At 42.5% G+C, this 27,408-nt stretch overlaps 1 protein-coding gene across 1 annotated transcript in view; it reads left to right on the top strand.

The window, feature by feature from the left end:
* Positions 1–228: 228 nt before the first annotated feature.
* BMP2 (bone morphogenetic protein 2) overlaps positions 229–27,408 on the top strand; it is a 200,569-nt gene continuing 173,389 nt past the window's right edge. Inside the window, exon 1 of the mRNA XM_066546021.1 lies at positions 229–327. The gene's annotated coding sequence lies outside the window, so the exon portion shown is untranslated. The remainder of the gene's footprint in view (positions 328–27,408) is intronic.

The raw sequence follows: 27,408 nt of genomic DNA, 5'->3' as shown, positions 1-27,408 counted from the left end.
TGCCATCGAAGCAGGAGCTCCTGTCTATAATTCAGGTTCCTGAAGGAAGGACAAGTTCAGCTGTCGTTTGTTTGCACACATCAGGTCTGACTTTCTCCTTTGGGCTCCTACATTGTCCCAGGGGACCTGCCACTCCTGCCCAAGGCCCTCTGTGCAGTGTGGAATGTAACCTGGTGTCCAGGGCAGGCTGCTAATTACAGCTTTAATTTTATTGTGCTTAGGAGGAGACAGATATCCAGCCTTCCCTTACTTGTAAGTATGGATCTGAAGAAAGGCAGATAAGGTGTGCTGACAGATGGGACAGCCCGATGGCAAATTGCCCATCAGGTGAGTAAAACCTGTGACTGATGAGCCCCATGAAAGGGTGACTGTTACTAGAACAATACATATGGATAGATAAAACTGTGCACCTACATATATATCACACACACACACACACGAATGTATATGTATTTGTTTCTATGTGGTATTAAGAGCATCAGTTCCAAAAGGGTTTAGAAAATAAAATGTGTGTTTCATATTATTCCTGTGTATACATTTTCATACCTAATACATTCTTCATTTCCTCTGGGGCCTTCTTAAAGAAGTTGCTAATGTATAAGCAGTGCAACTTACAAGAAACCAATGGGCATCTAAATAATGTCTTGCAATGCCTAATTTTGGTGATAAGTTAAAAACCCTTGCACTTTGTGGCTCAGAAATTATCTATTATTTTACAAGAAATGAACTATTTTACAATAAGAAAATAAAAGCAAGGGTCTGGGTCTGCTCTTAGCTGTAAATACTGCAAAAATTATTTTAATTTTGAAAATGGTAAGCTGTGGTTTTGTTAGTTGTAAATTGCTGCAGCTCCATAGCTTTGAAAGGGGGAACAGCTGATTTATATCAGTTGAAAATCTCTCTTGGAGTTCTTGATGTTTTATTCAGAATTCTTGGATCACAGTATATTAGAAATCACTGTGGTGGATTTGCCATAAATATTCAGGTTCCGTGGTGCATTATTCCTTGAACAATCCCATTAATTTCAGAGGCTGAGAAGCACTCAAGAGGACCAATTCCATTGATTAGCCTTGGCTGTGGTTCTGGGGAGCGTCAGCACAGCCTGCCTCCCAGTGTGCTGCAACAGCAGCCCTGCTCCTGTTCTGTGGGCTGTTGTTCACCAGCTGTGCTGGGTTAGTGCAGCACCTCTTGGGATGGGCAGGAGCCTTTCTGCTGACTTCATCAGGCACTGGCTCTTCAGGGATCTTGAAGGAGACCAAATGGCAGCTACTAATGTAGCCTGGCCTTCCTCCAGCTGTAGTTACTGCCTGTGGTGCTTATACAACCTGTTTGGTACCTAATTTTCTCTCATTTCATAAACCAGAGAATGACTCAGCCATGCTATGCCACTCAGTATTGCTTGTATATTGTCACTTATCTTTGTTTTCAAAGGAGGTAAATCCAACAGCTATCCAGTTACTGACCCTTTCTATATGAGTTTGTGTCTCCAAAGGCTGCCTGTTACCTTTACATGACTAACCAAAATAATTATGAAAGTTCAAGTCCTTGTTCATACTCTCTCAAAATGTTCATTTTTCAAAATGCTCAAATTTCAAAATTCAGATGTTTGGTGCTGTTGGAAGAAAAACCTGCAAAGCCTGGAACAACGGTAAGGTTGATGGTAAGGTACTGATGATGTTTCTGAAATAGAGCTGGTTGAAATATTTCAAATTTTAAGATGCTGTTGGTCTCTTCAAATATAAATTCTAGCAAAGAAAAAAAGTAATAAAGGAAATAATTGCAAAAAATATTTCCATTAAGTAGTTTACACATTTCTGCACTCATCAGATTTGAAGAGGGGAGGCACAGTGGATCAGGAGCAACCAAGTGTCAAAGGCACATGAGTTTGGTACTGTAGATGCTGAGTGTGTTTCTGCACTGGTCACTGAAGGCAAGACATCCACCATCTGGAGTTTTCCAGCTCTCACCACACCAGGACTGTGCTCCCATTTTTCTCCATTTCCACCAGCAGTTTGTCCTGCTTGCTGAGCTTTTTCCTTCAGGTTATTTGAGGGAAACAGGTGTTTCCCAGGAAGCCCCAGTGCTCACAGCTCTAATCGCTGTCTCTGGCAAATGGATCCTTTGTGCTGTCTGGAGGATTAATAGAGGGTTAGGTGCTTAAAAAAATAAACAGTGAGTTCAAACAGTGGGAAGGAGCAAAGCTGCGTGTGGCTGATGAGCGAGGTGATGTCATTTATTTAGCAGAGGTGATACAGTAGTCAGAGATGCCATGAGGGGAAGGCAAGGCTCCTTTGAAGGAAACGGGAGTTGTGAGGCAAACCACAGAGGAGCTGCTAGTGGCCAATGCAAAAAGATTGTTGGGTTTGAAGCCTCGGAGCTCGGGTGCAGTGCAAGAGAATAGGGGCTCATTGTTAAGGCAGGGATCAGCACTCCCTTTTGTTCTGTGCCCTGCCCCCTCCTCCTCTGGCACTGCAATAATAATGTCTTGTCACTCTTAAGACATGCTGGCACAGATCGTGTTCACTGATGGATGTTCGCTCAATGGACGTACTAAAATGGTTTGTTTCTGTTGATGTCTGTTGTTGTAGGCTCCTCTAATGGGAGTGTAAATAAATGAACCCTTCAACAGGGATTTCTTTCACTGCAGTCCAGTTTAACCTCTGAGTGCCTTGCTGCCAGGAGTCACTCCAAATGTTTTACTGCCTTACACTACTGCTGCCTTTTTTTGGAGTTACATGTATTTGAATCAGTCATGGAATAGGATCTGCTTACACAGAGAGAGAATGTCACATGGCCATGGAAATGCTCACCCAGTGCAGAGATCTGACATGATCCGTGTAACTCCTAACAAGCTGTGTGTTGGGACAACATTCTGTCATACCATACATCTGAAACAAAGGCCATTAAAAGCAGCCTTCTCTCACTTCAGTCTCTGGCATGTAGGAGGTGCAAATGCCAGATTTTGCCAGGAGGCCCAGCTATTGACAGAGATCAGCCCTTCCTAAAATGCTTCTGCTAGTTCTTGTCTATTCTATCTGGAGTTTTCAATGTGCATGTACTCACTGAGGGAGAAAATCCTCTTTTTCAAACATGCAGTTTATTTTTCAGCCTACATGTTTGCTGACCCTGCTAATGAAGTGCAATTTAAAAGCTGCATTCTAGAATGGGGAACATTGTCTCTCCACCCCTTCTCTTCTGTGTTTATTGTAGTGAAATGTAAGGACTTTATTGGTAGGTTGGCTATGAGGACTCTGGAACAGAGCATCCAGTATCTCCATATCATTCCTTCATTATTTATAGTTGCAGTGTAGTACGTGCAGCACCAGATGTGAGTAAGAAGAAGGAGGGGTGCAAAAGAGAACTTCAAATGACTGTGATGAATAGTTGAAAGTGAACAGAGGGGCTTTTAAGGCTCCTTTAAAGAAAGCCTAATGCTCTGCTTCCCTAAGCAGCAGGCTACTGATGATGGAAAAGTCACAGACATACCTGCAGAGATTTGGGAAGCTCTTGTTTCAGTAGGTCTTTATGGCAGCTAAAAAAATAGAATTCCTGTGCTCTTGCCAACTAGGTTGGTGTGTCCAGCTCACTTTTCTCCTTTCCATTTTGCTCTGTAAGGACAATGTGCAGTGACTTGGACAGCGCTGAACTCCAAACCATGTCTATCCTTGTTTAGCCACCCATCCCAAGACCAGGTCCTACTTGTGTCTGGTACTTTTCCATACCTTGAGCAGTGCCATCTCTGAGGACTGCTGTTTCTTGCTTGCATTCCTGGTTCTGATGGTGGCATAAAATGCCAGGCCCTGCAAACCCTGAATCTTCTTTGCCTTATTAACACAAATGGTGACATTTTCTTAGACATACACAACCTGCACTTCCCTAATGGCACCCTGGAAATCCATCATTAGTGTAAATCAGGAGTGAGAAGAGACTTATGTCCTCTTCCTGCATCACCCTGTTTTATAACAAGCTTTCTAAAATATTCTGAATTCAGGCTAAAAATTACTGGCTTTTCCAACCAACAAACTCCTTGATTAATTTTTTTGTTCCCTTTTTTGGTAACATCATTTGAAAAATACAGCAAGAATGTCACAGATGCAAAGGGTTTTTTAAAAGGAATTATTGAAGCTTTTAAGTAAGTCTGTTGTCTGAACACAGCTAAAATTGTTTGGAGTGGAATCAAACAGCCTTTGTGCACTTGGGGCTATGTGGGATCACATCTCTGAGGGGGATTCAATGTGTGGATGCCAGCGTTCAGCTGGCACTGAGCTACTGCTTCATGCTGTCCCCCCATGGGCTTTTTCCTTTGTGCCACTTCCGTGGTGATGGGTGTGCTTCAGGGTGAGCCCTGAGCGTGGCAGAATCCTGGAGGTGAGGGGGAAGGGGATCAGGGGCAGCCTGTGGCTGTTATGGAGCGGGCAGTGAGGGATGTAAACACAGTGGGTACAGCCACCCCCAGCAGCAGTGCTGCCTGAACCGAGCACTAGAACCGTGCCCTCAAAGAGCTTCAGCTCCTAAGTTGTCCCTGTTCTGTGAGGGTGGATTCATCACCAGAGCCGGCCACCCCTCTTCACGCAGGCATGTAGGAAAGGGTAAAGCAAATAAGCACCGTGGTGCCGAAATCGGAGCGATGGCTGATGGAGCCCCGATGGGGAGAACAGCCAAACAGCCTGAATGGAATGTCAGTAAGCATGGAAGTTAAAAATACACTTCTCAGACCTTGAGGACACTCTGGGGACTAAGAAGCTATATTGATACTAGACTTCAAAAGTTCCAAATAAACAGCAGGATTTTCTCAATGCACAGAAGTGCATACTTGTGATGTCAGAGCAATGTTATTTCTGCACTGCAAATCTCTAGGTACATGCCTTAAAAGCCAGTCCAGATAAGTTGCAACTTATTTAATTTACACTTATGATTGGTTTTATTTTATTTTCCTGTATCTTAGAAAGTTAGATTTAGATTCATACTGTGAATCGCAAATTTACATCTTTCTGAAGAGAACATTACTCTCTTTAGGGTAGAGAGCACATCTTGTGTGAGTGCAAATGATCTTTCAGAGGATTAACATTCATTCTGTGCTAGATGACCTTGGACAATTGAAGTAGGAATGATTGCATTGATTTGCTTTGGGAGATACTTATCCACAGATAACAGTGAGCCTCCAAAGCCAGACCTTCCCTGAATGCTCCTCATTCGAAGTGTTCAGAACACCAACATGTCCCTTGTCCCATTACAGGTGGCTTCCCAGTTCTCAAACGCTGGGCAGGCTTTGTCTTTTTACTGTAGAAAAAAGAGAACTGTAGATGCCATTGTCTGGATGGAAATTGCTGGAAATAGCTGTCCTTCTGGTTTTTCCCTCTGTGTTACACACAGGAGTTGCTTTTGTGAATGTGTTTTAACTCACTTAGATTTGTCTAGGACAACTTGGAAAGATTGTAATGTATGGAGAAAGTATTTTATGTTTGTGTCCTTTTGGTCTAATGGCAAAGCTCAGATAGAACCAAAGGCGTGACAAATACCATAAAAGAAAGTCAAGCATACAGGTTTTTTAATAGTAGACAGGGCCTGTGGAGTAATTTTCTGTGATATAAAATCCTTGAATTAATTTGTCATAGGCTGAATTGATCAATGACTGTAGCCTATGTGTAGATCAGAGTGATGAACTGTAACAGTACTCTCAGAGGTAAGGACCCCAAGCACTGATCTAGAGGAAGCTGAAGAGCTTGTGTATTTATGATAAATGCCAGCCTCCTAACAGGGAGCCAAATGTTGAGTCTTATGAGTTTGTGAGCGTGGCAGTTGACTGCTGCTGGAAGAACAACCACACTCATGGCAGCAGTGTTTAAGCATAGGTTGATCTGAGTTAAAATAGCAATCTGCATGGCTTCATGGGAAAGCTTAATTCTGAAAACATGAAACTCTTGTTCTACACATGCAGGGAGCAGCATTCTCCTTTTGTGATTGTTTCAGGGTTAAAGGGAACAGCCACGTCTAAGGGGGAAGGAGGAGAATTCCATTTCAGTACACTGTTTGTCAGAGGACACTTCACTCTCCAGAGCATGAAGAAAAATGCCCTCCATAACTGCATTTTTAATACAACCAAACTCTTTGCACGAGGACGAAGCTCAGAAATATTGCTGAGTTTTCCTGTGTGTGTCCCACCATGCAGTTAATCTCATCTCTGTGTTCAGCAGGACATGGGGGCTCTGGAGTGCTAGGTAGCACTAACGGGAGCTGCTTTTAGAGCTGGATTTGAGCTCTATTATTGAGAACCCCTTGCAGGGCTGGGCACTGCAAAGCAGGACACTTGAAAGCCAGGTGCTGGGGAAGGGCAAAGTGCTGCATGAGCAAGAAGTGAGATTATAAATTAGAGTTCAGCTCAGCACGTTTGGGGTCACGTAAATAGCTTAGGGGTTTATAAAAGAACACCCTCAAGGATTCAGAATTACAGCCAAAGAGGAGGGAAAACATAATGCTTTAGTAGTGTGTGATTTATGCACCAAATAAGTTTGAATTAGTCACCAATGTGAAGTGGGTTTGGAAAGATTAATAACCCTTACCCAGCATTATTGTATGATGATCAGCCATAAATCTTCTTTGAGCAAAACGGGAAGTAGCCAAATCCTTTTTCCCTGCATATGGGCAGTGCTCGTGCCCTTGTTCAAGGGCTGCCCACTTTGAATTCTGCTTTTTCTCTTGGGATGAGGCTGTGGATTGCTCATGGCAACCTGGGCATTTCCAGTTGACACAGAAGATACGTGCTGCAAATGGGCCTGGAAAGGGGTGGGATAACTGTGTGGAACTGGGAACTCTCATTTGCCTAGGCTGAAGCAGTGAAGCACCACTCATTGGAATGGGTGCTTTTGCCCAGAGAGGGCATCGAAAAAGTGTGAAAATGCTGTAGGTTGCAAACTCAACATGGTTGCTGTTCATGACTATTTTGGTCCTGAATAACTTTTAAGATCTTTTTCCTACTTGTTGTGGTTGTTTGAAGTGGAAAACTTTCCATTAAGGCTAAAATCCTGTTCTAGTTGATGCTTTGCCCATTTATATTTGTGCCAAAACCAGCACGACTTTTGATTTCTTCTGAGCATCTGTCAGCTGGTGACCCACCACACCTTCTCTTGTGTGGCCTATATAAACCAGTGCCGACCGAAGCTTCAAAGAGTGACTTCCCTCCCTGTAAGACTCTACCTCACACTTATTTCCAATAAACTGCCATCCTCTCAATTTTCCACAAGCAACATGTAATTGAGCAGTAACCTCAGTGTATGAAAATCTGTGTGGCAGATGAAAAAAACATCATTAGACCAGAGGCAGCTGGAGTGCAGTCATGGAGTGTAAAGAGCTTGGCTCCCGTAGAATCTCTTTCATGGATATTTAGAGTTTAGGACAAAAAAAACCCTGTTTGATGGAGGTGAAATTTTTATCAACCCAAGAAAGAGGGAGAGCTGTTTGAGGAAACAAATGTTGAGAAGGGCTGCTAGATCAGCCAAGTGTGGGTCCCCTGCAATTCCATCTGTGCGGCCAAATTTGTTTAGGTTATTGAGGATGATGGGTCCCAGAAAACGCAGAGTCTATAAGACACAGGGAGTCCTCCACATGGCAGAAAAGGCTGCTGGTGTGTCATAAAAGGATATCTTTTGTTTCATGCAGCCTTTATCATTTCAAATGAGTGTTTGGTATTGTTTTGGTACCTGAACTTACTCAGCTGATATTTAAAGTAGCTTTTTGCTGCAAACTTGCTGGACAAGATGTAATTGTTCTGTATAAAACATCCTGATGGGCTGAAGCACAGGACTTTGAGGGACACTCAGCACTTGTTCTACAAGTCCATCCTGAGAAATGTCCAAGCCTTCCCTTCCCTGACAGTGCACCAGGGAGGTTGTTGTGGTTGCTGGAAAGCCAGGAGTGGGGATTAGAAGTGATGCCTGCTCTTTTCAGCTTAGCTGAGCAGGCCTAGAGAGCTGAAGTAGTTCCTAAACCAAGAGTCACATGTGTGCTACCTCAGCTGCTGCCCAGAGAAGTTGTTCCAGAGGACCTTGGAACAAGCTGGAATATCCACATGAAAAATCAAGCGAGAATCCTCTTAGTTTAGTCTTACCTTTTCCAAGCTGATGTGGAGGTACTTGCAAAGCTCTTCAGTGAATCTTTTCCTGGCAATACTTTTGGGAATAATGATTGTGGAATCAGAACCATAAAAGGCATTAAAATACTCCTCCTAAGGGCACTTCCCCTGTGCACATCTGTGGAATGTGATTTTGAAATGCCTCAAATTCACACTCACACAGAATCTGTCACCGTTCCCTGTGACCTTGATCAGGAGCATTTCTCTTAATGCCTGTTATGCTTCCAGATAAGCAGAGCACCTCCCATTGACCCAGGCAGGTCATTATCCTCTTTCCTTTATCAGGAATCCTTCAGCCAATTAATCACACACTGCTCTGCAATCTTGAGGCTCAATTATGCCTGGACAAGTGTTGCTCAGCTGTTCCTGCTGCTACAGATGTGACATATCCTGAGATTAGCTCCGACTCACAGAAGTCACTGATCCCGTATCAGGCGCTAAGAAAAGCAGGGCCGTCTGGGAGGGAGGTGACACCATCTTGGAAGCATTTTATCACAGAGTAAGTGGAGATGTCTAAAAAATCCTGCTTGCCACCACCACATCACAGCAAGTCCTTCTCACTGGCTGTTGCCTCTCAGGCTGAGACAATTTACCAGTATTTTCTAGATGGAGATGTCAGCAGAGTAATAAACTGTTAGTAGTGCACTGATGACAGACGGTAGCTAGTTCTCCTTTGGGATAGTAGATAGCTAAACTTGGAATCCCTGTGAGAAACCTATTTTCTCCTCTTTTGTGAAAACCTGTTTTATGCACATCAAATAGCTTCTGGATTTATTTTATTTTCCTGTTGTTACCATTTGCTTGGGATGCTCCATTGTGGATGTGTGTGAGTGAAATATTTTGGTGGTATTTTTGATTAATGTAAAAAATTCTACTTTAGATTTTTTGTTTTAGTTGTTGGTTGTTGGGTTTGTTTTTCAGTAGCTGTGGCTTGACACACTTAATTGTTTTTAGAGGGCCTGGGTCAGAATACATTATGTAGCCCCCAGAAGTACTATGGGACACCCACTGAAACTATCAGCAAGATGTGCCTAATCTTGGTAATGTGGTTCTGTGTTTGTGAGGTTGTTCTTCGTAACCATTTTCAGCTACACAGAAGCTCAGGCAAACATTTAGTACAGATGCTTGCAATTCTATAAAATTATGTATTCTCTTAAAAAATGGCCTTCTGATTTCTATAAGCAGACCTTGTTTAAAAAAAAATTCTGAGTTTTGAATATTTAATTGTGGTTCCTCCTGTTTTTATTTTTCAAAAGCTCATTTTTGAACAAGATAAGCAGATGTTGAATATGTAGTTGTTTACAATGGAAAATCATAAACTCTGCAAAATAACTACCCTTTATGACTTTCAGGCTTCAAATAAATTCACTTAGAAACCCCTATGGAATGAAGGCATTTGCATTTCCCCTGTGGATGGTGCCACAGAGAGTCAGTGAGCAGATAGGATCTGCTTCTGCACCCTGCCCCTGCCTGGGGGCTCTTTGCACGCTGGTGTGAATGCAGGACAGGCGGGCAACTTAAATAGGATTTAGGACTGTGGAGGAACAACTGGGTTTAGCTGGGGCTGAGGCAGCTGGGAGCACACAGCAGGGCTCTGTGTGAGCTCACAGGGCTGAGCTGGAAAACTTCTGCCTTAAAACACCCAGATATTCTGCCTCTGGTTTTCTGCAGACAGAGCCATTGCTGTGACCTCCCACACTGGTATTTCCATTTGCAGTCTACAGCAAGCCTGTGTGTGGGTCAGATATTGCAGCAATATTGCACCAGATATTGCAGTCTTTTTTTGTAACAAGGTGACCAGCCAAGGGAAGAGGGACTTGGACTTGCATTATCCAAGGTTGGCACAGCTAAAATCCATTTTTAATGGCCTTTGGGAGACAGAATCTCAAATACAGGTTCTCACTGAGTGGTTGGTTCAGCTTGTGAGTGAGTCCAACTATGTCAAGACACTGAAAAAGGATTTTTACTTCCAAGAGTGCCTTATGATCTGAGTATGGGGCTACAGGAATCTGATGTGATAGATTTGTTGCTGAAAAAATTATTTGCATCTTATCAACAAGACACAGAAAATGGAGACTGTGTAAACGCGTGTGTAAAAGAGATAGTTCACATGAAACTTGTTGCATTTTATTTTAATTCTCAAAATTATGAGAGAATTATGGGCATGGCTGATTCTTCAATAGCAAATACTGCACATCTATCTGTTTTTTATGACACAGTTATTTGAATTGAACACTTCTATTATTTTGGCTGTCCACACAGAAGAGAATATAAACTGCCTCTGTTTCTGCAGCTCAGAGCTCTCCAACCATCCCCCTCCCACATTTTAAGATTAATTAAAGGGAACCTTAAACTCAAACACGGCTCAAAAAAAAATCCAAATAGAGGTGGTCTCATCTTTAAGATGAAAAAGAGGATTAGAACTGGAGGAAACTGAAGTTATTTTGGTGTTTTATAAATAATCTTCCAATTTCCTATCACTTGCCTCTTCATCTCTTGTGGGGTTTACTGCTGGATTCTGCTACTCTTTTTTTTCCAGACTTTCTGCTGTCTGTGGTGATCAGCCACAGGAGTGGAAAAGAAACTGGAAAGATGAAAGGAGCTACAGACTCCTGAAGAAGGCATAGGAAATTTCTAGGGATGCAGGTAGGAGCAGGGTGTGCAGTTCAGCTGGGGGAAGGCTAATTTGCCATTTATTCCCCAAAGGAACCAGGCAGAGATAAGAACCAGAGCAGGTAGGACATCTGGCTTCTGATGAGGAAAGTAAAGGACATAATTTTTGTATCAAATCCTGTATTTCAACCTCTTTGGCTAGGAATTAAAATATTTAGCATGTTATCTGAAAGGGGGTTATGTTGTTTCTCCAGTGTTGGATCTCCAGTGCTGCATCTGTTGCTCTACTTGGGGTCTTGGCAAAATGAAGAAATGCTGAATAAAATTTATTTCCTCTGTGGCCAGATTTTATCAATGTAAAAGCATGTCCTTTTATTTTATTACCATATGTTCTTAAAGGATCCCTTCCTGCTTGGAAATAGTTACATGTTTTTCTTGTTTTCAATGTATTTCACTAGTTTTAAAATGCAACTTTAAAATACAGCTTTGCTTGCGGTCTTGGCTGTAAAAACACCAACACCATCTACCTTTCACAGGTGGGGATGTGGAGGTGCAGAAGTATCAAGAAAACCCCAGGACCATCCTGTAGATCAGGATGCAAACCCCAGGTTCTCTGCATAACCCAAGAAGCATCACCTCTATTGGGGACACTTAAAATTTCATTGAATTGGCCAAGGAAAATATTTGTGTTCAGACTCTCATTATCTAATAGGTGTGACTGGATGTAATTTAGCACAGGGTCTTTACTGAGTTAGGAAAAGAAAGACAAACCATGTGGTATCTGGTAAGTAAACTGCAATAAGGTGAAAATATTTCATTCAAACATAAAAACACAACTGAGAGCCTGACCTTAGAATGAGTTATGGTGGCAAAATACTACTGTGAGGTGAGATGAGATGAGGCCCTAAACTCAGAGTCCTGACTGAAGTGTCTGTCAGTTTAGGGAAAATTGAATCCTGTAAATGGTCCTGTAAATACCTTACTGTTTTCTTCTGTGAAAACTTCTCATTCCTAAGTCCTGCTTCTCCTTCCCTTTTCCCCTAGAAAAATGATGGGCTCTTGGTTGTTGATTGTACTTTGCCTTTCCCAAGTCCCATGTTTCTGGATGGATGTAATGTGGATTTCACGAGATTTTTGATTAAGGGCCTGTGAGCAGATGCCAGCATGTGTGTAAGCACTGCTGTATGCTTTTCTCCTCCTCTCATTTATTACCTTGCAGCATCTGAATACAGAGGAAATTAGAGATTCAGATTTGTACTTCTCAAAGGAAAAAAAAAAGGGGGGGAAAAATAGTGAAAGAAACAAGAAAAAGAAAGGGGAAAGGATCCCACCAAAATTGCTTTGTGATTCACTGTGGGGTCATGACCCCGTCCCGCTGAGACTTCTGTTCCAAAGTAGTAACTTGGTAGCTGGAGTTTTTTAAAGTGGTTGTTGATTGGCTTAGCTGTAAGAAAATCACATTTCCCTGAAACTCTTAGGGATACTTTAAATGGGTGGATTATCCAGCTGCCTGATTAGAAGTTTGGGTTATGTAAACACGGAGTGTTTAGATTTAGGCTTTTCAGTTGAAGTCCAGGCAGCTGTTTGCACTTAACTCCATCAAGAAGCCCAGTTAATCAAAGAGCAGGAAGGATTTTTTACCTTCTTAAACCTGTGTCATTATTTCTGCTGTCCAAACCCTTTGGAGCTGGGCTTGTTGCAATGTAGAACAAGGTCTTTTGGATGTTCTGCTGAGGAAACGGGAAAGAATGGATGGGGTTTGGGTTAGTGAGATGTGCTGCCTTGTGGATTTTTCCCTTTTGCTATGACATAATCATTTTTCCATTAGTTGAAGTCAGACTTGACTTTTTGAATCTTGGAGAGCTGCTGAGAAGAGAAGGTGGAGGCAGATCCACCTCAAGGCTCTGTCCTACACGAGTAGCAAGTCCAGCCATGACAATCTGTGGAACCTGTTTACACTGGGTTTATTTTAGGGCATTCTTGACAGTGTGAATAGGTAGCAGCATAAGCAACTAGCTTAACACTTCAGGATCCAAGCAATGAAATAGTCTTTGTGTAGCAAAGAGATAGAGCCTTTCTTCTCCAGGAAAAGGGAAAAAAAAAAGGAAATAAGGAAAAAAAATCTAAAAAGTTTGGCTTGTTTTTCTGTGTTGTTTTATCCACTACCATTTTGGAAATTTAAAATTTCAAGAGAAGAAAACCCCTCAAAACTCTTTATAAAGCAGCTTCTCTCAGTGGTTCTCTCTTTACGTTCCTCTTCTGATTGTTGCAATTAGAAGTTTATTAATTGTTGATTTCTATTTCTGACATTTTTCTTTATTTTCTAAATCTAGAGGTAGCCAGATGAAATAGGGAGCACTTTAATGTGCATCTATAACTTGCATACTTGTGATGAGCTGAAATTAATTTCTGATTATTTGATATAAGATTTGCTGCCTTTTCTGTATGCTCACAGTTGCACTGTGTGCTACCAAAACCTAAATATACAATATAGTACAAATTTTAAAGTGCTAAACCAAGTTTGGCAGTGAGAAGCAAAGCATATTAAAATATTTTATTTTTTTTAAACCATCTTCTCCAAATCTTTGAAATTGCCAGCAATTATATAGTTGTGACCATGGACAGTATCACCAGGGAGCTCTGGTATTGCTGTTAGCACACAAATGATGCTCCTGAAGCCATCAAAGGCCCAGCTGTGATCTTTTCTTTTTTCACCCAGAGAACTGTGGTTTCATAGGGAAGGCATTTCCCTGTCAGTTTATTGGATAATAAATCCAAGAGCCATAATTCCAGCCTGAATTACTAATCAGTGTCATATTGTAATTATAGAAAATATATTCAAGAATGTTGTTGCTAAAATAGTGATTTTCTTTTAATCTATGAAACAAACCTTAATTTATATTTTATAATGTACATGTCTTTCCCAGTAATTACATCTAATGTCTATGATGTTAACAAAAAAAAAAAGTATGTCAAATAATCCTGAAGAAACCCTAATTTCTGTCACTGTGTGGTGCCTGGAGACACATCTATTCCTGTAAGAACTGGAATAAAACCCCCACAAACAATAAGCATATGGGAATGCAATAGGCAGCAAAGGACTCTGGGGAAAATTGGTTTGTCTGTGCTGACATTTCATTGTGTCATTTGATAATGAGCTATTGATCAATATTTGCAGACAATTTGAACTGATCAGATGGTCCTGTCAGGAAGACCAGACAGATCTTTATGTTTTCTTTCACTAGGGGCAAGACTATTTAGAAGGGCCTAGAGTGACAGGACAAGAAGGAATGGATTCAAGAGAATAGATTTCAATTGGATATTAGGGAAAAAATCTGTGAGGGTGGGGAGGCACTGGAACCAGAGAAGCTGTGGCTGCCCCATCCCTGGAAGTGTTCAAGGCCAGGCTGATGTGCCTTGGAGCAGCCTGGTCTGGTGGGAAGTGTCCCTGCCCATGGCAGGGGTCTTGGAACAAGATGATCTTTGATGTCCCCTTCCAACCCAAACCATTCTGTGACTCTATGACACTGCCTGGTGTCTTGGAAATGCTTCCACCTTCTACCCACCAGGCCACTTTATGTCACTCTTGCTCCACGTACAAAACATGTCTGAAGCAGCATTAATTTAGCAGCAGGCTAGGGTGCACTTTCCAGTTTGTTATGGACTTCAGCCTCCCAGAAACGAGAAGTCAGAATTGTCCTTGCATGGCTCCTTTTTGTTGGGAACGTCTCTCTCTCTGTTATTTACCAGCCAGGTGACTCTGATTTCCAAATGCAGGAGATGCCTGATCACTTGGGTCCCCTGGGTCATTATTTCCTTTCAGGCTGTGCTCCCCAGGCTTCAGCTGGAAGTGGATGGGCTGAGGAATGATCTCAGTGACATTCTCTCCTTTCCCTCCAACTTTTGGGACAGTTGCTTAGCAGCCACCTGGTGGGGAATGGTAGCAGGCCAGTCCTCCCTCTCTGCAGTCAGGCTGTGGCCAATAAGTAATGTCATGCTTGCCAAGACAAGGGTAATAAAATCTCACGCTTGAGGGCATTAGACAGTCATTGCAGAAGTCAAGCTGGAGCCCCTCCCCAGATGTGCTCCAGCAGTACACAGCTACCTCAGTCAGCAGTGCTTGTGAGTGTCCCATAGAGCACCTTCTCTGTGCAAGGAGGGGCCCCTCACACAGTCTGCTCCCCATTTCTGCACCCTGCATCTTCCATGTAGCTCTTCTCGTGCTTACTTGTGCACAAAAGTAAAGGTGGAAAAGCTGAGGCTTAGTCAGAACCTCACGTTGATGCCAGCTGTGCTGTGGCTGTGTGCTGGTATCTATTTGCCATGGACATGTTGGGTTTTCCTTCTTCCCTTGAGACACATGGCTACGCTGAAGCGATTTCTGCAAAATTCCTGCTGTTGTCATGCAGCTGCAAGGGAGGAAGTGTGAGTTTAAACCAGCTGTGAGTGTTTTCACCTCTGTTCTAAGCTCTGGTTTACATCCAGGCTTGGTGGAAAAGAAATGTGTGCCAGAGAGAAAGTCTAGAGGTTTAAATCATCAGCTGGTATAAATGGGCATCATTCCAATGACTTCAGTGCAGTGACACTGGTCTCTGCCAGCTCACCTCTCTGTGATGGGCAGAGAAACTGGAGAAAAGCAGCTGTGAGTTGTGTTTGTTCATTTGATTTAGCTTAGGAAGTAATGGAGTATTTTCTTGAGCAACTTGAGTCCAGAAAAGGACTTGAGTGCCCACAGCCTCTGGCTGGGAGCATGGGCTCACTGGGAGTGCCCTGGGAGCTGGGCAGAGGAGGTGCCCAGCCTGGCCTTTTGCAAAATGCCTCCTTCCATGGGCATTGGGAGGCAGGAGCCTACGGGGAATAAGGTGTTTTAGTGGCCTTTTGATAAAAGAATGGATGTGAAATGGTGCTTCCCTTTTAGACATGACACTCTCAGGTCTGGTGAGTGCTGTGTTTGCACAGTGAATCAGATTCATCACAGAATTACTGAGTAGTGATGGAGTAAAGGAGAAATAAAGGAGTAAAGGAGAATCTCTAATTATGATTTATTAGGAAAGTATAGAGCAGTCAATGACCCATGTAACTCTTCTGTCTGTGTGTGTGGTGCAGCAGTGTAGTTTAGTGTCCTGAGCTCTAATATGGAATACCAATGTATTAGATTGGATTGGGTGTTCCCAGTTCTCTTCCTGTAGTAAGAGAGCAGCTATGTGACCTCTGAATTTTCCTGTTCTGAAGGGAGAGGTGCTGCTATGCCCCATCTCCATGACAGACTGCAGTGGGCATTGGGAATCAGTTGCTAGAGAATCAGTTGGAGGTTCTCAACCCTGAGCAGCTGATCTTTCTCTCCTAAACATTGCTATATTTTATTAGCTGATTCACCTGCCACGTTCATTGATTTTGCTCCATTTTTGGGATAAGTACCTGTATCAATGGTAAAATTGTTTAGACCAATTAGACTAAAATAATTAGGATTATGCAAAGATTATGCTTCTTTTTTTTTACACTACAAGTATTGAATCCTTATATAGTCCAATACTGAAACACAGGCAGGGAATATACTATTGTGAAAGTTTGGTCAGACAAGTGTGGCCCAGCATTTTCTTACAGGCATTACCTGTTTCTGTTAAATACCACTCTGGTGTTTCAAACCCAAGAAGTAAAGGACTGGGGTACTACAAGATGCTCAGCTCCTGAAATCTCCCAGAGTTAAGGTGACCAGGTATTTTCATTATCCAATTGCTCAACCTGCCTAGTCCTTCCAGGCTTCTCTCTTTAGCTGTAGAAAAAAGAAACATGACTCTGTTTTAAAGTAGTTATTTTTCAGTAAATTCACCCACACCAGTAAACCCAAGAAAGCCAATTCAGTGTCAGGTGTCCTCCCCATTTTGCCAAGGTACACAGTGCCATGTATTTACTGTGGGGGAGCCTGCTAACAGCAAATAATTCCATCCCCTCATTTTAGCCATGGCGAGGCTCAGAAGATAACCTGCTGGTAGCAGAGGAGCCATGGAGAGGGAGGTAGCCCAGGGTATAGAGATGTGTGTGTTAGTGCAGGGGAGCAGCCAGCTCTTTGCACTGCTCGCTTACCTTGTGTTTTCAGCACCTCAGCTTGGCCCTGACTGCCTCCAATTCTGACAGCCAATTCCTGACCTTTCACTCTCTTATGATCACTGCTGGTTTGTGCAAGAAACTCGGTCTCCTTTCTTGTCCAAAAATTTTAAGCAAATACTGTTGTTAGTATGATTGCCTCTGCAGTATTGGCTTCTAGGAACCAAGAAAAATCTCACATCACCACTGTGTACAGTTACATCATCTCAACATCAGAGCTGCCAACTCTCACTCTTTGCTGGAGAGTCATTATTTCTGCTTTAAAGAGATGGAGTGACCTCATGAGCTTCTGAAGAAAGCCCACAGCTGCCTGCCTGCCATACCGACAGAATAAAGTGGTCAGATGGGACTTGGGTTGATTAATGCTTCAATACAGAAGCACCTGTGCTCATGGCAAGAGATCAGGTCCTCTCCACTGGAGCAGATCCTAAATCTGAGCTACTCTTCTGTGTCCTTTTAAAGTGGTAGGCTGAGAAGGGGAAAGAATAACTGTTGTTCGCAGCTAATCTGAAATGTGTTGGGATTTAAAAAAAAAAAAGAAATCTGGCATCAGTTCAAGCTTCATTTTCAACTGAAACAAATCTAAATGTAATTGAAAACAAGAACGTGCATAGAAATTACCAACCTGATTCTTATTTACACTGCAGACTCTTTTCACCTCTCCAGCAATGTGAAAGGTCTTGGAGCATGATTCAGTTATTTTTACGCTTCCATGATGGGCCTGTTTATTGACATGGAGCTCAGAAATATTTATAGCAGTGCAGGATTTGCCTTTCAGAGCAGTGGAAAGTCAGCACCCTGCAACTGCTGGGCACTGTGCTTTGACTTATTAGGGTATCCAGTTGGACTGTTGAGGGGAAAATTAGGCTCTGGACAAGGGTTGGTCAGAGGTTCAGTAATGAAATGTGGAGTACCTCATCAGCAGGTCATTTGTGTGAATCAAGTAGGCTTTGGTTATTGGCTGGAAGCAAAGTGGCCTTTCAAGCCCAGGTAAAAGCAATGGTCTCTGGTCTGTGTCCTCAGCCAGATGATCTCATCCCAACTAGCAGCATTTGACAGCCCCACCCTTGTTTGATGTTGTAGCTCTCACTGAGGAACCTAAAGGTGCTAGAAGATAATGAAGTACCCTCGTGTCCTTATGGGAGAAGAGCTGTAGGTCAGGGTACTCAGCATCCCGAGTGGGACAGTGCATGGAAAAGCTTCCTTTGCTGTTGTCTGCTCTATGCTCGTTCCAAGGACAAACAGGCACCACGAGGCTCCTGGGTGACTGAATGCTTCTGCTGAAAGCTTTAAATTGGCTTAACCTTTACTAAAGGAATGGTTGAAAATGGAGAGGCAAAATGAGAAAGTGAAGGAGTGGTCAGGGAGAAACACAGTAGTCATGAAGCCAGCAGGAAAAGAAGGGATTGATTATGTAGCTGCAAGAGGGCCCTGCCAATGTGCAGTGCCAGGGGAAGAACCCGAGCTGGTGACAGCCCTTTCTTGGGGCCTGTGTGTAAGGAAGGTGCTTTATGCACAGGGAGTTTCCTGCTCCTGCTGTGCCAGTCCTGCTCTGCAGCCAACACTGTGGTTCTGCCGTGGCCCAGGTTCCCTCAGTCAGCTGCCTCCCACTGCCTGGGACACAAACAGTTCCTCAGTGTTCTGATTACAACAGAATAAACCAAGCCTGCACCTGCCATACGTTTCTTTTTTCATGTTTTGTCAGTTGTCATGGACTTTATTAACACATGAAATCCAGGACTTAAAGGAGAATTTAACTTTCCAGTTTTAAATGAATGTAGAGAAAACCTGGAAACCACCAGATGTTTTAAAACTTACTCAGAACGAAATATAAAGACACAAAGTCAATGTCTTAAAAAGTCCTAAGCACTATTTGAGGAATGTTGGAGAGGAAAAAAGATGGAGATGTTCAGATTATTGCCAACACAAAGTACTTGATGCCGTTATGCAACATCTAACACAGCAGAGCCTTGCTCAAGTGTTTTTTTCACATTTTTGCTTCACTTTTCTACTGCAACACCAATATTTGAATTCATGAAGCACAGAGGAGGTTAAAAGCAAGAACAAGTTCATACCTTCTGGCTAAGACAAGAATGTTTTCAAGCTCTCCCGTCCCCAAAGGAGCCAAACCACTAGCAAATCACAGTTTCAAAAATGTTTGACTAATGCAACAGTTTTATGAATCAATATTAAAAATAGACCTCAAGAATTGGATTTAAAAAAAAATTAATCCTGCTGCCCCAAATTTCCTGTCACTCTTGGATGTTGTATTAAATTTTGGTATGAAATGTATTTTCCTGAATTGGAATTTGTCCTTAAATTACTTATGAACAATGAACTCTTTCAAGAAAAATAACTGCTTCCTTATCACAAGAATTAATGCTGTGGTTTTACTAAGTGAGTTTCCATAGCTTATCGAATCCTTTCGTTCCTCTTAGTTGGAGGGGAACTGAAAAATGTCTATCAGTTAATTCTCTTCAATTTCATGATTTTAAATCAGGTAATATTCCACATTTTGCTTTGTTCAAAGTGGCTACAGGCCACTATTCATTCTTGTTCTCCCTTGTAATATCTTTAACCCAGAGAAAGTCAATCTCTTTTTTTCACTCGTTTTCCAGCTGCTTTGACTATGGAACCATATTAACACCAGGGCATGTGTACCTCTGTTCTTTTGCAGCCAGTTTGGCTCTGCAGGATCCCAGCGTGGTTGTGTTTGCCACTGAAGCACTGCCACCTGTGGGTGAATCCCATCCCTGATTCCCCACGGCAGGGGGAGCGGGAGGGGAAGATTCTGAGACAGTGATAAAAATGTCTGTTCTGCACCATTTCAAAACTCAGTCATTCTTACTTGAGAGTGTCACATTAGTTTTGTGTGCAAAAGGGACATTTCAACCCTTTGGCCCTCAGGCTGATGCTGCATTAGTGCTAAGAAGATTAGTTCAGGCTGTAGCTGATGAAGGAGTAGTGTTGCAGACTGCCTAGATGGAAGGTGCCACCAGTGGCCTTGAAGGTCAGAGCTCGAGGACCTTGTCGTAGGGACAGGGAACATGACACGTGTTCCTGGTGGTGCCTTGCAGCAGACAGAGCTTGGATCTGGGACCTTGTCTCAAGAGCTCCAGGTGATTTCTGCAGTGCTGGTAAGAAGAGAAATTGTTCCTGAGCACTTGATCCAGACCCAATGGCATTCAACAGAACCTGGAATCTTTTCTTTGGTGAGATCTGGAAGTTCTCCCAAGCCCTGACTCCCAAATAACACTAAATTTCCGGAGTTCAAACCAGCCCCAGAGCTTAATCAAATAAACCATTTGATCCCACAAGTAGTCTGGGATTGTGGTGTAAGATGCAGACCTGCCCTGCTTGGCACTGGTCGTGCTGAAGACACATCCCAGAGCATGGTCCATGTTCACTGCTGGATGAAGTGTGAGTGGATTTCAAAGGCTCTTCCTATCAGGATTCAGAGAGGAGGATGAGCAAGGGATGAGTGTGAAACAGGCAGAGCTTTGATAGACAGGAGACATGAGTGTATAGAGCTCAAGGAACAGCACTGGTCATTCTGAGCCTTCCTTTTAAAGGCACACAGTTTCATTTGTGAGGCCACACTTTCTTGGTGATGGGCAGAATGGTTGGTTAGAGGAATATGAAAATCTGATGGTGGGGAGTCACCTAATTTTGAATATGTCTGTATTTAAATTCTGTGAAATCCTTGGGAGTGTCAACGACTACAAGAAAATCACCATGTGAAGTTTAGGTGAACTGCACAATTTCTAGTTCAGGTAATCATTTAAGCACAATTTCATTGCCTTTAGGAACTGCAAGAATATATCCAAAAATAGTTGTTTCTTCTACTGGAGCTAACAGCTATGAATTGTAGCAACTGTGTCATTATGTATTGTTCATTATTTCTGGGACCCCGAGAAGTACAGGTATGTCATCAGAGTGAATATGTATAGTTCCATACAATAATATGTTCTTTGTACTTTCATTTATGGAAAAAAAAAAATCTTGGTTTTTCTTAACACTGTTGAAGTATGTGCCGGAATAAGATGTCATTTGTAAAGCTGAAAGCAGATATCTACAGCAAGTATTTAAAAAGAAAAATTGGATTTCCTAATTTGTATAAAAGGGAAACCCATTAAAAGGGTAGAAAGGATAATGCTCAGATTATTTTTGAAACAATGCACAGCTTGCATAATCCCATTATGAGCAGTATACATTTCACAGCCCATCTGGCAGACAATAAACTTTGGGTCTCTGTGGGCTCGAACCGCTGGGTATTGTACTGCCAAAAGAAAAGCTCTGCACATATGGCATTGGGTGGAAAAGCAGTCACGGCATGTCTCACCCCAATATCCATTATGTTTGTTAGTTTTATGCTTTCTGCAAAATCATGTGTGTTTAGTAACTGCTGAGCAGACCTACGTGAGTACTCAGTACCTGCTGCTGAAGTGGCAGGATCTTGCCATGCTGGACTGCCACAAAGGCACTGTATAGAACATCAGGCTAATGAATTTTTCTCTTCCTGGAGCACTCCTAAAGAGATTTTGCTTGGAAGAGCCAGTCAGTCAAGGGAAATGCAGAAGCTGGAGTCATCAGAATATGGCTCCTTAAGTTTTGGAATATTTTGATGTCCTTAAAAACACAGGTGCAGTGTTGCTATTAGGTCTCAGTTTAACTATTGGAAGTCTTGTGTATCACATGATTGAATGCTGCCATCTTCCAAGAGCTCAGGGCTGTAACCTCCTGGAAGTTCAGCATTAGTTCACATCACCTGAGGATGTGATACAAGGGAACTGTCCACACCTTCAATTGGCTTTCCAAAACATCTGGATCGTGCTGGGGACAGGCTTTGCTGCTACTTTCAATGTGAACAATGGAAGGTGTGGACCTTACTGGGATTCATTATAGGACAAGGTGTGCCATGTAGTCAGTGCTGGTACATGTGAGTATCAGGCTTCATTTCAGACCTTTCTGGAGCCCTATTACTTGTGCCACCAGGTGCCAAGTTCCAACTTCAGTGTGAGCAAAGATGAAGCATCTGCAAACATGTTATTTCCACACCTTGGAGAGTTGGAAAACCTGGGGCTTAGCTGAACAGTTCATGAAAGTAGCAGGCAAACTGGATGTTGCCATGATGATGGACTTTTTTCCCCATATCTTGACTCATTCAACTCCTGGGGGCGTGTGACAACCAGCAGAATGGACAGTGCCAAAAAGGAACACATTTCTACACTATGCTGCCTTAATGTTATGATTAACATTGCCTGTTGTGGCATCACTGCAGTAAGATTAGATTACTTGGTTTTACCAATTCCATGCTTGTATTCATAGTGGAAAAAGTGAATGTGAAGTGGTTTAAAACCCCCTGTCTTTTGCTCCCTTCTGATTTCATTCTCTTTCAATATTTATGAGTGCTGCAGCCCCACAGTAGCTGAGCCTTCATGATTGCAGCACCGTGGTATTCCTCTTAGCAGGCGATTAGCACTGCATTTTGTAGCTGGAGAGTTAAGGCAGAGCAAGGTTCTCCATGACCTGTTCAGGATTACTCAGGTACCCTGAGACAGAATCAAACCCAACATTTGCATGTCCCAACTCCTGTTTCACTCATTGACTCGGCTGTCCTGAGGTGCCCTTCCTTTTCTACCCATCTGGGCAGTGCTAGGAGGGCTTCCTGTGGCAAACAAAAGCTAATGAAACTCAGTAGCTGCATGTGGGTATTATTTGCTTGAGGTGAGAGGAGAGTTTTCCAAGTGTCTGAAACTGGCACACTGATGAAAACAAGGAAGATTATTTTATGACTAGGAAAGTATTTAAATCTTTGCTTTAGTGGAGGAGTTTCAAAGGATTGTCATGAAAGAGTAGGAAGCATGGTTTCCTGCTTCTGTAATTTTGTTGTTCTTTATAGTTGATTAGAAGTTGAAGAGAGATCTGAAGACGGAGCTTCCTTTTTGTGGAGATCCACTGCTGATTGCTTGTAGGACATCCATTTTCAGCTGTGTTCTCAGCAATGGTGCTGTTGGGAAGCTGATAGGCTTTTGTGAGATTCAACTTTCTGAAAAATTCAAGTGTCACTTTGCAAGCTCTGCAATGTTCAAACTCTCTTTTATCATGGCACCTTTGATCTGCAGCTTGTGCCTTCAGCACACAGTCAGGTTGTGCATTCAGTACTTGTACTTTATATTTTCTATGCCCCATGCAAAACCCTGCAGTGAGCTTGGCACTTTCATCAACACAGATGACAGCAGCAGACCTGGGAGCAAGATTAGAACATGGGCTTTAGGTTGATTTGGGATAGTCCCACTTTGGGTGGAAGCTAAGTCATTCCAGCCTGTCTTGTCCTTCTCTGACTTTTTACAACTCTTCATTTAAAAGAAAGGCCAGTTCCCCGGGGACTCCCTGGGTGGGAGCTGTGTGGTGACACAGGATCATTGGGATACACTAGCTTTGTACTGAGGCTGCTCACCTCTAGACCCAAATAACTCAGGTCCTGCTCACCAGATAGTGAGGATATATCCCAAACTCTCATCTTCAGCTGGAGTCTGTGCTCCTGGAAATACAGAGGTATCTCATATTTGAGAAAAATCCATCTCATTTCATTAAGTCAATAGATGGGAAAAACCTTCCATAGATACTTTAATTAAAAACAGAGGGATTTTTACTGTTTGAGATCAGTGATGTCTTTGATTGCAATCAAAGATGCCTGAGCATTAGAAGCCATAAGCAGCTACCAGAGTCCCACATTAAACACGGAGCAGTTGATGTTCTCCCTCAGATGTCATTGTATCACGAGGACGTTAATTCTGCCTTTAGATTGTGAAGAAGCTCCTCCCCTTTCCTCAGTGTTTGAATTGTTTTGTACAAAAACATGCAAAAGGCTGTTTTCTCTAGTTTGCTGATAAATCCATTTTTCTTCATGTCAAAAGACAGAAAATGAGGATGACAAATGCTGCCTCCCAGGAGCTCATATGCAAATGCATTCCCGTTTGATTTAGGGAGAGTTTCACATACAGAAAAGCTGCTGAGTGCACAGCCCCTGTTAGCTCAGGAAAGATAGCAGCCTTTAAACACAATTAAGGGAAGTGGCCTTAAAGGACATTATGTGGTCTTGTGAGTGGAGAAAAGCAACTGATCTTTCTAAATTATTCTTTTCATTCAAATCCACTGAAGAAATGGAGTGGCTGTTGCTGACATTTTTCTTTGAATCTAGTCTGCATGAATGAGGGCAGCTTTATTGTGCAAGAGTGTCCTGGCTGTACAAATGGCATATGCAAAATGAGTCCTTCTGCTTTGCATTTTGCAAAGGGCTGAGCCATCAGGTTGTCTGGCCCCAGCTAGCAGGGGGAGTCCCACAGGAGCTGCTGTCAGCTGGATGTCCTCGCTCTGCCAGTAGCCACTAATGTGACTTTGGGTGTTCTCCTGCAGTATTCCCCGAGAGTCAGCGTGGTTAGCAATGATTTCCACAAAAGGAGAAATCCTAGGATCTAGAACAGTGCTTTCAACTTGCCACCCACGTTTTCCCGGGCAAGAGGGTGTTTAAAGCTGACAAAACTCACAGAACTCCCTCGTGAGAAGATCTTTGCTCTGGGCTCGCTGCTGCCAGATGTTTCATGAGTCCCTTGCTGCATGTGCTGCTCCTTGTGCACACAGACTGAGCTCAGCAGGCAGGGGTACAGTGCCCTGATCCTGCCTAGTCCCCCTAGGGCCCACCACGGTGTAAATCACTTTAGCTGTAACTGATGGGAATGATTCTGGGTGAGGATGCACAAACAACCAGCAGAATCCAGCTGGCTCCTTTACACACGTGTGTTCTCCAGAGTGGTAGGAATTAAGCAATTGAAGCTGCAGATGCTTATGAAGACTTTGATTACCCACAGGAAGCACTAGATCTATAGAATAAATCAGTGTGGTAATTTCTTTTCAGACTAAAAGGGATATTGAAGTCAGGAACAAACTTGCAGTTGTTGGGAATATTCTGTGAATGGGTAAGTGATGTTGTTTTTGGCAGTAGTTACAGACATCTTAGGATGGTAACTGCAGGATCACTGATAATACTCAGGCAGCATTCCTGCTCATTACTAGCAGGGATTTGGATCACTGCTTTCTTCTCAGAAAGTGATTATTCCAAACAACAGAAGATTTTGAAATGTCTCTTCAGCATGCTGTGTTTATCTCAGGAAATAGTATGTTTGATCATTCTACTTAAAACAGCAGCGAATTGTTCAGCAACATGTGGTTCAAAGGTCGAGTGTACCACACTTTTTAATACAGCCTTTGAGATTTCACTGTGGCTGCTAGGAAAAAGGGAAAGTACAAGCAGGAGATGACTAAGGCAGCAGATAACTTAAAAAGGCTGCAGACTTTAGTTGGAAATGGTGCCATTGGCAGGTACATGTTGTACCTTATAGGTGTTTTCAGCCCTGCCCGAGGTCCACCTGGCATTAGTTTCAAACTCCAACCATGTCATGGTGGGGGATCTGATATGCAAGAACAATGTTTAAAAAGGCACCTTCCTTTTATTTTTTAAATTGACTTAGAGATGCAAGTATTTCAGTCTGATTGGCAAGATGTAGAGTCCTATGCAAAGGAGATCAGACTTTTTTTTAAGAGGTGTTTTTTCAAAAGAGTGAGACATTTACTTGAAGTTAAAATCTTTTGGAATAATGAATTGGTTTGGATGTTGGGGCTTTTAAAATTTTTTTAGAGAAAACTCAGTTATGCCAGCCACAAACATTACAATTGATTTGTTGAGGATGGGGGAGGAGATGGGAGGGCATTTGAGTCCTATTTTTCATTTGGTTTTGGGACTGGCTTAACAGCTGAGTGTGCTGAAGGTGTTTGAAGAATATCAAGAAAATTAATCTAGGCCTGAGGGAGCTATTCTTCATCTGGTTCTTCTGGTCAGGCACTTCTCAAATGCCTTTATTCACCTGGCAGAGTGAGGACTGAGCTTGGATCATGGCCCTACTGTTAAAAAGACAATCATCCAATGCATGGCTGCTGGGACACTTTTTTCCTTTCAGGTTTGGTTTTTTGTTGTGTTTTTGTTTTTTTTTTTTTTTCTTTTTTTTTGTTGGGGTTTTTTGTTTGTTTGTTGGGGGTTTTTTTCTGATTTTTTTCCTGGTTTTGTGTTTGTTTTGGTTTTTTCTTTTTGTTAATTTCATTTTCTTTGGTTTGTGTTTGGTTTTGTTTTTGGAGGGAGGACTCAGTTTGGTTTGGGTTTTTCTGTGGCTCATTCTTGGTGCAGAGGAGGGGTTTGTGCCTGCAGAATAGCACTGACAGATTGGTACCTGCAATCATTTGATGACCTCTTGCTTCCCTTTTGGCGTGTGTACGCTTGCAGAAAATTCAGTTTGAAATAAAATGCATCTCACTGTGAAGCATTTGAGTTATTTAGTAAACATTTTTCCACACGTGCCTAAAGGCAAGCCTGAACAATACAGTGCAAAACAGGGCCTTCTTTGTTTCTTATTAAAACATATAAAGCCGAGCTCTATTCTGGACCTTACCCCTTTTCTGTTTTACTTGATTAAAAAATCTTTGGAAGGAATCATGCCACATAATGCACTGTTCTGCTTCTCCCTTTGGAGAGGGTGCACAGACAGTGTTCCTCTTTTGAAGGAATCAGGATTTTTAATGCTCTAGCCCACACAGTGCATCAGAGGAGAGCAGGCATCTTCTTCCACAGGTCAGCAAGGGAATCTGGACCAGCCTGTGCTTTGCTGTTGATTTTACTGTTGCCTGGGGTTCAGAGTCCTTCTGTGCGTCCTCCAAAAGTGAGACATGCAAATGCACTGGCCCAGTCTGGTCATTTATCTTGTAGAGCTTTCCCAGCTCAGTCATCAAAGTGGTTTTGTACTGAAAAACCCCCACACTTTCCACTGCCATGCCTGGGAACTAAAATCTGTAAGCATTCACCATCAAAGGTTTTATGGTACAATTGAAATTGAGTTTCCTACCCCTCTTATAGTACCTTCATATTCCACTGGCTATAAATAATTCCTACTGCCCAATCCTGTGAAGAGTATCACCTTGTTCTCTTAATTTCATGTTGCCAACATCCCCCACAAATACTAATTACTGTCTCTTAAACAGATGGCCACACTGAGTACATGTTCAATTAAACTTCAGGCATTTTTTCTTTTAATTTGCATTTAGTTATGCCCCAGAGATGGACATGACTCCAGGTGCTGCTGCCCAAGGGTACATGATACAGTGACCTTTATCCACTTGCTCTTCTGCTTATCACATGGCTGTTACTGATCATGTCTAGCATAAACGTGGAGTGAGGAAAGGAACTGTAACCAGAGTGGAGAAACGAAAAAAAGATTAATAACCAGAAAATGTAAGGTGAAAGACCAGAATATTTCTGTTTGGAAAAGCTGCCATAGGACCTGGCTTTAGACTTCTTTCTCTAAGCTTCTTTAAACCTGGCTTCTATTTGGATTGATCCTCTGTGGTCTCCTCCCTACAAGATGATAGATATATGACATTTGAAATGTAATTCACTTAAGGAGTTTGGCTTAGATGAACACCAAAGAACAAAATCCAGCTCCCATAGAACATTG

This window comes from Molothrus aeneus, chromosome 3, assembly GCF_037042795.1.
Source record: "Molothrus aeneus isolate 106 chromosome 3, BPBGC_Maene_1.0, whole genome shotgun sequence".
Taxonomy (NCBI): Eukaryota; Metazoa; Chordata; class Aves; order Passeriformes; family Icteridae; genus Molothrus; species Molothrus aeneus.
Note: the sequence above shows the minus strand (reverse complement) of the source record. Positions and strands in the feature narration are given on the sequence as shown.